General features: G+C 43.7%; 1 long non-coding RNA gene across 1 annotated transcript; it reads left to right on the top strand.

The window, feature by feature from the left end:
* Positions 1–4,567: 4,567 nt before the first annotated feature.
* LOC144889236 (uncharacterized) lies at positions 4,568–6,683 on the top strand. The gene is made up of 2 exons (XR_013621669.1): positions 4,568–5,992; positions 6,096–6,683. It is a non-coding gene; the product is annotated as an uncharacterized LOC144889236 (long non-coding RNA).
* Positions 6,684–8,526: the final 1,843 nt, after the last annotated feature.

Here is an 8,526-nt window from a genome sequence, read left to right as displayed (position 1 = left end):
AAACCACCATTAACCTCCATTAACACAAACAAACCACCATTAACCTCCATTAACCTCCATTAACCTCCCCCTATTATTTATTTATATTCACGAATAAACAAATAATAGAAATAACCTGGTCTACTTCCAATTTCAATTCTGGTCAGTTCTGGTGTCTGGTCACACACAATGTTTTCCTCACCCACTGTGATTCGCTCAAAATAGATTCTCACTGTTATGTCTGAAATTCGTCTCATGAAAACCCATTCAAGAGTCCGGTGTGACAGACAGCCAAACACATAGACACGCCGAAGACCCCAGGGTACCCATCAAACTAGCTTGTCCCCAGATCCACAACACAGCGAAACATGTATCTTTACTAAAACTAGAACGGGCACTCGGTAGAGCGCATACCTTTGCCGCAGCTACCTTTGTTGCCAAAATAAAAGACTACAAGATCTGTATAGCAAAGCCACACCTACGTTGTCATGCGGGAAGATTAAACCATTCTATCCCGCCAAAAGTTTGATATTGTAATCACATCCATGACCTTTTCATGACCTTGACCTTGACCTTTGACCCGATTGATTCCAAAATCTAATCAAATGGTTCCCGGATAATAACCTATCATCCCACCAAATTTCATGCGAATCGGTTGAATACTTTTTGAGTTATGCGAATAACATACACATACACACCCAGACGTACAAATAAATACACGGCGATCAAACATAACCTTCCGCTTTTGCGAAGGTAATAATCACTTACTCATAACTAATACTCATAATAACTCATAATTACTTATGTAATTACTCATACCAATACTTACTTAAAATAATGTAATATCCCAATCTTCACCCCCTATGCAAATCGAAGCACCCCGGACGATCCACAACCAATATCAACCACTGTAGCCGCCTTCCCGATTCCAGGCAGCCACACGCAGCCACATACATCTCCATCCACGTCACACAAGACAACGGCCAACGAGTGTGTCCACCACACAGAAACCTTTGGCAATGCAACAACCGAACTCCCAGACAACCAACAACAAAACCCAATCCATCTCCATGGCTCATCAAGCAGTTCCAACTTAATCCAGCTTCACATACCGATTTCCCCAAAAACTCGTGAAACTTCACCCCCATTCTGGAAAAACCCTGGACTAAACCCTGACACCCTAAATAACTTCAGACCCATCTCCAATCTACCCTTTCTGTCAAAAGTTTTGGAACGTGCTGTGGCCACTCAACTCAAACATCACCACTCTGCCAATAACCTGTATGAAACATCCCAATCCGGATTCTGCTCCAGCCACCGTACTGAAACTGCTCTCCTCAAAATCACCAGCGACCTTTTCTCTCCTCCGATGCCGGCAACCTCAACATTTTCATTCTCCTCACCTCAACGCCTCCTTTGACATCATCAATCACACCATCCTCCTCACCCTGTTTAGACCAGCTTGTGCCTATTAAACCCAAATCAGTTCACTCCCAAGCCCACAAGGACCACCTACTACTCTCAAATTATCCACTCTGGCTCCGGAATCCCAAAAGCACTCTTCTCTACAATAAACAAACTAAATAAACAAACTTTACAACGTGAACAAAACTCCTCAGCGCCCTGGATACCACCACCTGTCATTCAGAGTAGACAACAGCATCTCCTTTCTGGCTTTCAGCATCTCCTTTCTCCTTTCTGGCATCCAAATGAAATTCTGGCTTCAAATCAACTTCCTCGAACTTAACTATGATAAATCTAAATTAATCTTCGTTTGCCCACAACCACTCACGAAATCCACCCATAACTTTGCCCCCAACATCGATGGTCATTTGAACACAAATTGAACAAATTTAATCGAACAAAACACTTCCATTAACTCGACATTCTTTTCACAGCACAAAGTTCACTTGAACATCCTTTTCCTGGATACTCCCTCTTTATTTTTATACCATACCATGCTTCTCCACTTGCAACCCAAATATTTTCCATGAAATAAATAAAATGAATTTTTTTTTGAATCTTCTCATTACTCGAAAGTTTACAAAATGTCCCAAATCTGTATATTATTTTCTACTGTGGTTATATTAAACCATTATTTTACAAAATCCAACTTTCAATAAACTGAAAAATGCTTCGCCATGGAATAGTCCACCACTCATATAAATAATCATAGGAGTTCTGCGAAACATCTCCATCTTTAAAACTTAGCCAACCAATTTTAAACCACATGTTTTCCCCCCAAAAAACAAGTCACATTCTTTGTATATTGCCAACACTGTTCATCGTTTAAGTATCATCCAGAACTAAATTTTTATAAACCATCAACTTGTAGATGCATTTATTTATATCCCATTAACCCAAGAACTCTCAATTGCTTGGTTATATTTTAGTAATGTCATATATCCATATTTCTTTTCCAAAATGTTCCTGATATACACATTAATCCCATCTGTCTTTGTTTCCAGATCAACTCCAATCAAGAAATCGACACAAATCCTTATTACCTCCAATCAACTCATTCCAAGCAACAATTCATTCGAAGACCAAGCTTAAAAACGCAACTCTCATCTTACTGTGACAAATAAGCAACCAACCTACTTCACACTAAAACAAATAACTTTTCATTACCCCTTTCTTCTCCACCGCCTCTTACACTTAAACAGATCATAATTACTCACTCATACACTGTTGCCCATCACCCAGTTGCCCCAGACCCAAACACAGGTTTGAAATCCCAGTAGGTTGTTCTTCAATCCCAACCATCATGTGATCCCAACATCTCTCCATTTATTTCGTTCCTCATGGGGTTGGTGTTTTATGGCCTTTACTTCTTACCCAATCACACTGCACATCATTCCCTGTCCTTGATGGATAATTTTACATCCAGATGGGCACAGCATCCCATTTTTGGCGACCCAGCCCTGAAACAAGCCCCTGGACTCCTTGCAGGCTGGACCAAAACCCCTGGACCTGCCTCCATGGAACAATGACGCCTAAGCACTCAATTAGCCCTCCCAGTACCAAAGACTTACAATCAGACCGACAGACAGACAAATAACAGAGGCATGTCGCCAGCCCCAGCACCGGACATCACCTTTCCGGGCAGGCACAATATAATCCACAGCATCGAAATGCCAATTTCTATCCGGAGCCTCGCAAAGCCAAAATCCATGCATGCGTGCTCCATCATGCAACCCGATCTGTACTCGGTGCGCCCGGCGCCCCCTATAATCAGTGAGTTATAATAACCACAATATCTCTGGCACCCAACTCGTGATACCACAATTTAATCCACGTTACTTGCATCTCTTCATCCTCCCAAATGTCCTCCATTTAACGTGACTCAAATCCATCTCAAATCCCCACAGCTCGATCGAACGTCACTGTGCTCGGCCCGGATAAATTAAACTCAAGCGTACTGTACCTGACGCTTCCGGTCGGCACCGGAAGTCCGTTTATTTCTTGAGACCCCTGAATCGGGACATCAACGACAATTACAACGACAAACAGGACTCGATATTCTCTGTTCATTAATTACGTACATGATTTCAGTTTTACCCACAATATAATGTCCCGATATTCTCCCCAGATTTAAGTTCTATATCCTGTCGTTAAAGCAACACCCTGTAGACTGACTCCGCCTGTCGTTCTTCCAAGGTTAGTGAATTACCTCTGACCTTTCCCTTGCATATCTCGAACAAGGGTCAACTAAACTTTAAAAGGTCAAACTTCGAATTGGGGTAACCAGCGCTTTATTTTTCCGCAAATAATACAAGTCCGGCGTCATTCCCTGCAAGAACCACATCCAGACAGACAAATGACCCTTATTGAGGCTCTACATCGCAAAATGCTAGCTCCTACGAATCCAACAACCGTCACAATCCGTCCAGGAACTTCCGTACGAGGCGTGCTTTACAATGCAGCACCCTTGCTACCTAGTGCACCTTTCGCACATCCCTCCTCGTTCGCACAACGCTTCATCAACAAACCTCCTCGCGCCCACACCTTGGCACAAGCCACACCACATACCGACAGTTGAAACCTCAACCGTCCTCCTTCCTCGGATCAGCGTTCTGTTGAAACGTGACATTTCTGCTCAAATTATTGAATTTCCAATTTTAATAACTTAACCTTACCAGCATACTAAATCTGTGTCCGCATCGATCAACACAAATGCATCGATGCCTCTTCCAGCCGCCACTCCGCACTGTACCTTACTGTATGAACAAGACTTCCTGTTGGAACTTGACTCCGGAAATTAATTACTCTGTCTTGAAATCGTTTATTTTAGCCATCTTAAATAAATCCATCCATCTATCCATCTTATAAATCCATCTTAAATAACGTATTCGTCCTGTGACATTGCCTGGCATATATGTCGCAGCCGGCCACTATTCCGACATGGCTCATGACTCATGTCTAATTCTGACAAGAAGATGAAGGATGAAGGACATGACATGAAGAAGAAGATTCTGACAAGATACTGACATGTGAACGTCCGACATCCAGCAAAGTCGAAATGACCCACAATGCATTTGGGCACACACTTCCTCTGAGAGTGGGCGAGTTATCGCCGGCACTCTGAGCAACCTCATCGCACCCGACCCCAAAATGCACTATATGACACCAATTTCAAAGGTGAGCTGCCTCAGCGATACATCCCACACATACAATCCACAATATCTGCCCTTGAATGAACTCTTCGATTCAAGTAAAACACACATATTGATTCGAATTCTGAACCTTCAGTTCCACAAACTCCAAACCTCCGTCCGGCTGCCGCTCGAAAGACAAAGCAGCCCATCCTGCAACCATCTCCTAGAAACCGCTTCATATCAACAGTAGGTCGACAAGGGCACTCCGAGTGCTTTCCTGACCCGATTTATATCAATCCGCTTCCCAAACAACTCCCAAACAGATGAAAATCCGGACTCAGTTCAGGACCTCGCCTGTTCTCTCGGATAGACGCTAAAATGGACATTCCCGGCCTGAATTTCCCGCACGTCGAGCAGATCACTTACAAAGCTTCACACCGAAACCCTCTGCTTTGCATATGTCATACAGACAAATACATTGGCTAGATACACACGTCAATTAACATCCCAATATACATTCATTCCTCATTCATATACGAGTAGAAGTCTCCCAGACTTCGCGCGAAACTCAGATCGACTCAAATCATGCCTTTCTCCAGCCACTCCCAAACAATCTTTGCTCATTCATGTTACGTCTCTCATTCAAGGAAAAGGATTTTTGGGACGGGTTGGACAGGGTGGGTTGAGGTGAAAAAGGGAAGGCAGGGCGGGGTGTTGGGGTGTTGCCTAGAGCCCCGGGACTGAGCTCAGGTCTTGGGGGGTTGGGGGGTCTTGGTCTGGTATCTGGTCCAGCGGCATCAACCGCTGATTTACTTGTTTAACTGCTTACTTAATTGTCCTCTGTCCTGTAGCTTCAATAACTATAGCTGCAATGCTTAAAATTTCAATATTTCAAAAACCATTCCTGTCCTTCTCACCCTGTGGCCACCTGGCCCATTTCCTGTGAGCTTATTTATTTTCTCTTGTCCACCAGGTCCTGGCCTGTTTCTATCTGGACCTCTGTTGCTTGCTTCCTCTGTCAAGCCTACCTGGTACCTGCGCGTTATCCTTTTACTGGCCATGTTCCTATGGCCTTCTTAAGTTCCTATGGCCTTCTATCTAAGTTAGCCACAGCCCTTCGTTCCCTGGCATGCAATGGCATACCCCATCTTGTCTCTGGGCTGTTCCTTCCTGGAAAAATCTTGGCCACCTGGCTTCAGCCTATATGGCTGTCCGACCTCATTTTCCCCTCCTGGTGCTAACTGCCCATAACTTTAAGTTTACTGTTAAGTCCTTACTGGTATCCTTACTTGTTTATCCTGGCTTTAACAAAGCTACGTCATTCTGAGGCCTAAAAATGAGCCTTTACTTACAATTTCTGTTCGAGTGCAGGCAACGCGGAAGACAAGGAGACTGAACCCGCTGGAGGGAGGAAGGTACGAATTTGGAATAATAGCCCTCTGATATAAAACAACTCCCACCTTTAATCAAATCAACGTGCCGGCGCCGGCCTCAGGCAACCTTCCTCCTGTCCCTCAGGCTCCGTTTCCCGTCGTCCGGTGCTGACCCCACTCCTGGTACCATCTGTGAAGAACCGCAGCTCTTCGTTTGGAAAAGAAGTCCACAAATAGCCTGAAAAATGGCGCAGCTTTATTAAAAACCAACTTATACAGATCCGGAAGAAGCCAAGACATCTACAGCAAGAGCCAGTCTCATGCCACGCCAAGCCTTCCTGAAAACACATTGATTCCCAGTCCATTTATATAGGGACACGTTTTATCAGGAAATCTCCGAGGGAACAAACAAAACTGGGAGAGGTTCCTCCCCGGTGTGCCAAGCCCCCACCGTCATCCCTGTCATTCGGGGGAGTCAGCCCTTCCTTATCATTCGGACCAAATGTTTCTCTGGGCTCCGAGAAAACAGAAATGTAACTAACAATGAGAAGAGGGCATGCTTGGCCAAACAAACCCATACATTTTATGGGTTTGTTTACATGAGTAATTCAAAGCATGTTTATACAGAGTCATGCGTTGCTGTGATTAAAACAAAATATATATGGTTAACGATAGGTTATGTCATTCTATTAGCATTACGCCAAAACACGCGCATGTGGGCGTGGTTTTACGACCAGCCTCGAAAAAAGCACACGTATACAATTGTCAAGCATGACCTCAGCGAGCCTTTCCTTATCCAAAACTAAAACGAAGCAAAAACCCTTTATTAACTTTATGAAAATAAACAGCATTTAAATCATAACACATTAGCAACCAACGTCTATAACTGAACTTTAGGCAATAACAAATCTACTACTTGACAGAGACAACAGTACACGTGGAGAAAAGAAAATAAATGTTTTTGTTTTTTTGTTTTTTTGTTTTTTTTTGGGGGGGGGGGGGGGGGTGGGGATTTAGAACGTTAGACAGAGTATTATGTTCGGGGTAGAAGGGAAAAAACCAAGAGCCAAGCAAAACACGCTTAAGTTAACAAAACACCGACGGGGGTACAACTACAAGGCCACACACGAGGAGCAGAACACGATTAATTAATTACGAGTTACAGGAAATTCAAACCAAAACTAACTATAATCAAACAATATCGCATGGACGATAAAATAACGAGTTGAAATTTGACAATCTATCTGGGGAAATGGGGGAGAAACACGTGGTCGAAGAACGAACGAACGAATAAGAATGAATAAACGAATGAGCACAGAGAAGGTAATGTCTTTTTTTTTTGTTTTTTTGAGTTGAGATTTACATAAGGAAGTAGGCTATGGGGTGGAAAGACTGCGAAAACAGACAACGAAAGTTATTGGATCACAAACGACAGGCGCTGAGAGAAAAACAAAGCCTCAAGGTTGTACAGTGTACACTGTACAAGGCCTCAAGACGACACGAATTAACACGATTTTCAATACAGGTATGAAAGATTTGCACCGAAAATCTTTGTCGGGACAATATACGTACATACACCATAAAATAAATACAGTTTTAACGAAAATACAAAATGGGAACAATTACTTAACTTCGATTTCGATGGAGAGCGTGTGGAGCTGCGAAAAAACGAACCCTCGCCAGCAAGGCCGGAAACCCTTTGCGCGATACAGGTCAGAGAAGTAGTTCTTGAGGGAATACCTGATGTCTTTTTGATCGTGCGTTATTCTTCCTTCCTTCGTCCTTACTGAAGTTATCTGCTGACCTCTCTTATTTCGGACTTCCAGTGCAAAAAAGAACTTGGAGGAGGTATCCAAATGACACAGGTTCTCCATTCGGAGACGAATCAGCGCTCCTCTAGCTTGCTTTGCACATAGATCAGCAAGCAGAGCTTTTTTCTTCGCCAGCAGAAAGTTCGTTCTCTCAGTACTAGAGGCCGAGAGGTTGGATTGCAAGGATAATATTTCCTTGGCAATCAGGGATTGAAGGGCAGAGTTGTGTTGAGTACGATAAGCTCCATATTGTTGGCAAAACAATCTCATCTGTACTTTGGCATTGTCCCACCACTGCCCAAGGCGGGGGAAGGATGGTTTACGTTGGAGCAAGGCCCTCCAGAATGCATGAAATGCATCAACAAACATTTTTTCTTCCAAAAGGCTCACATTAAAGGTCCAGTAGGCAGCACCACGATTCCGAACTGGTAGGCAAGCACAAAGCGTAACCATGTGATGATCTGAGAAGCCACTCGGGACAATGTCCGCGCCACTCACGATATTCAGAAAAATACTGTTAATATAGAACCGGTCCAATCTTGCAAGCGAGAGACGACTCTTTGAGCACCGACACCACGTGTATTGGCGGACAGAAAGATTGCGGATTCTCCACACGTCAACAAGGGAGAACTTGGACAAGGATCTTAACAGAGGCACTGCGCTTGCTGGGTGAGGCTCCTCTCCATTACGATCAAGGGCAGGGTCCACGGTACAGTTAAAATCTCCACCCAAACAGACAAGTCCATTAAAATCAATGTGCATGAG

The sequence above is a fragment of the Myxine glutinosa genome, unplaced genomic scaffold (assembly GCF_964187855.1).
Source record: "Myxine glutinosa unplaced genomic scaffold, kmMyxGlut1.1 SCAFFOLD_1982, whole genome shotgun sequence".
Lineage (NCBI taxonomy): Eukaryota > Metazoa > Chordata > Myxini > Myxiniformes > Myxinidae > Myxine > Myxine glutinosa.
Note: the sequence above shows the minus strand (reverse complement) of the source record. Positions and strands in the feature narration are given on the sequence as shown.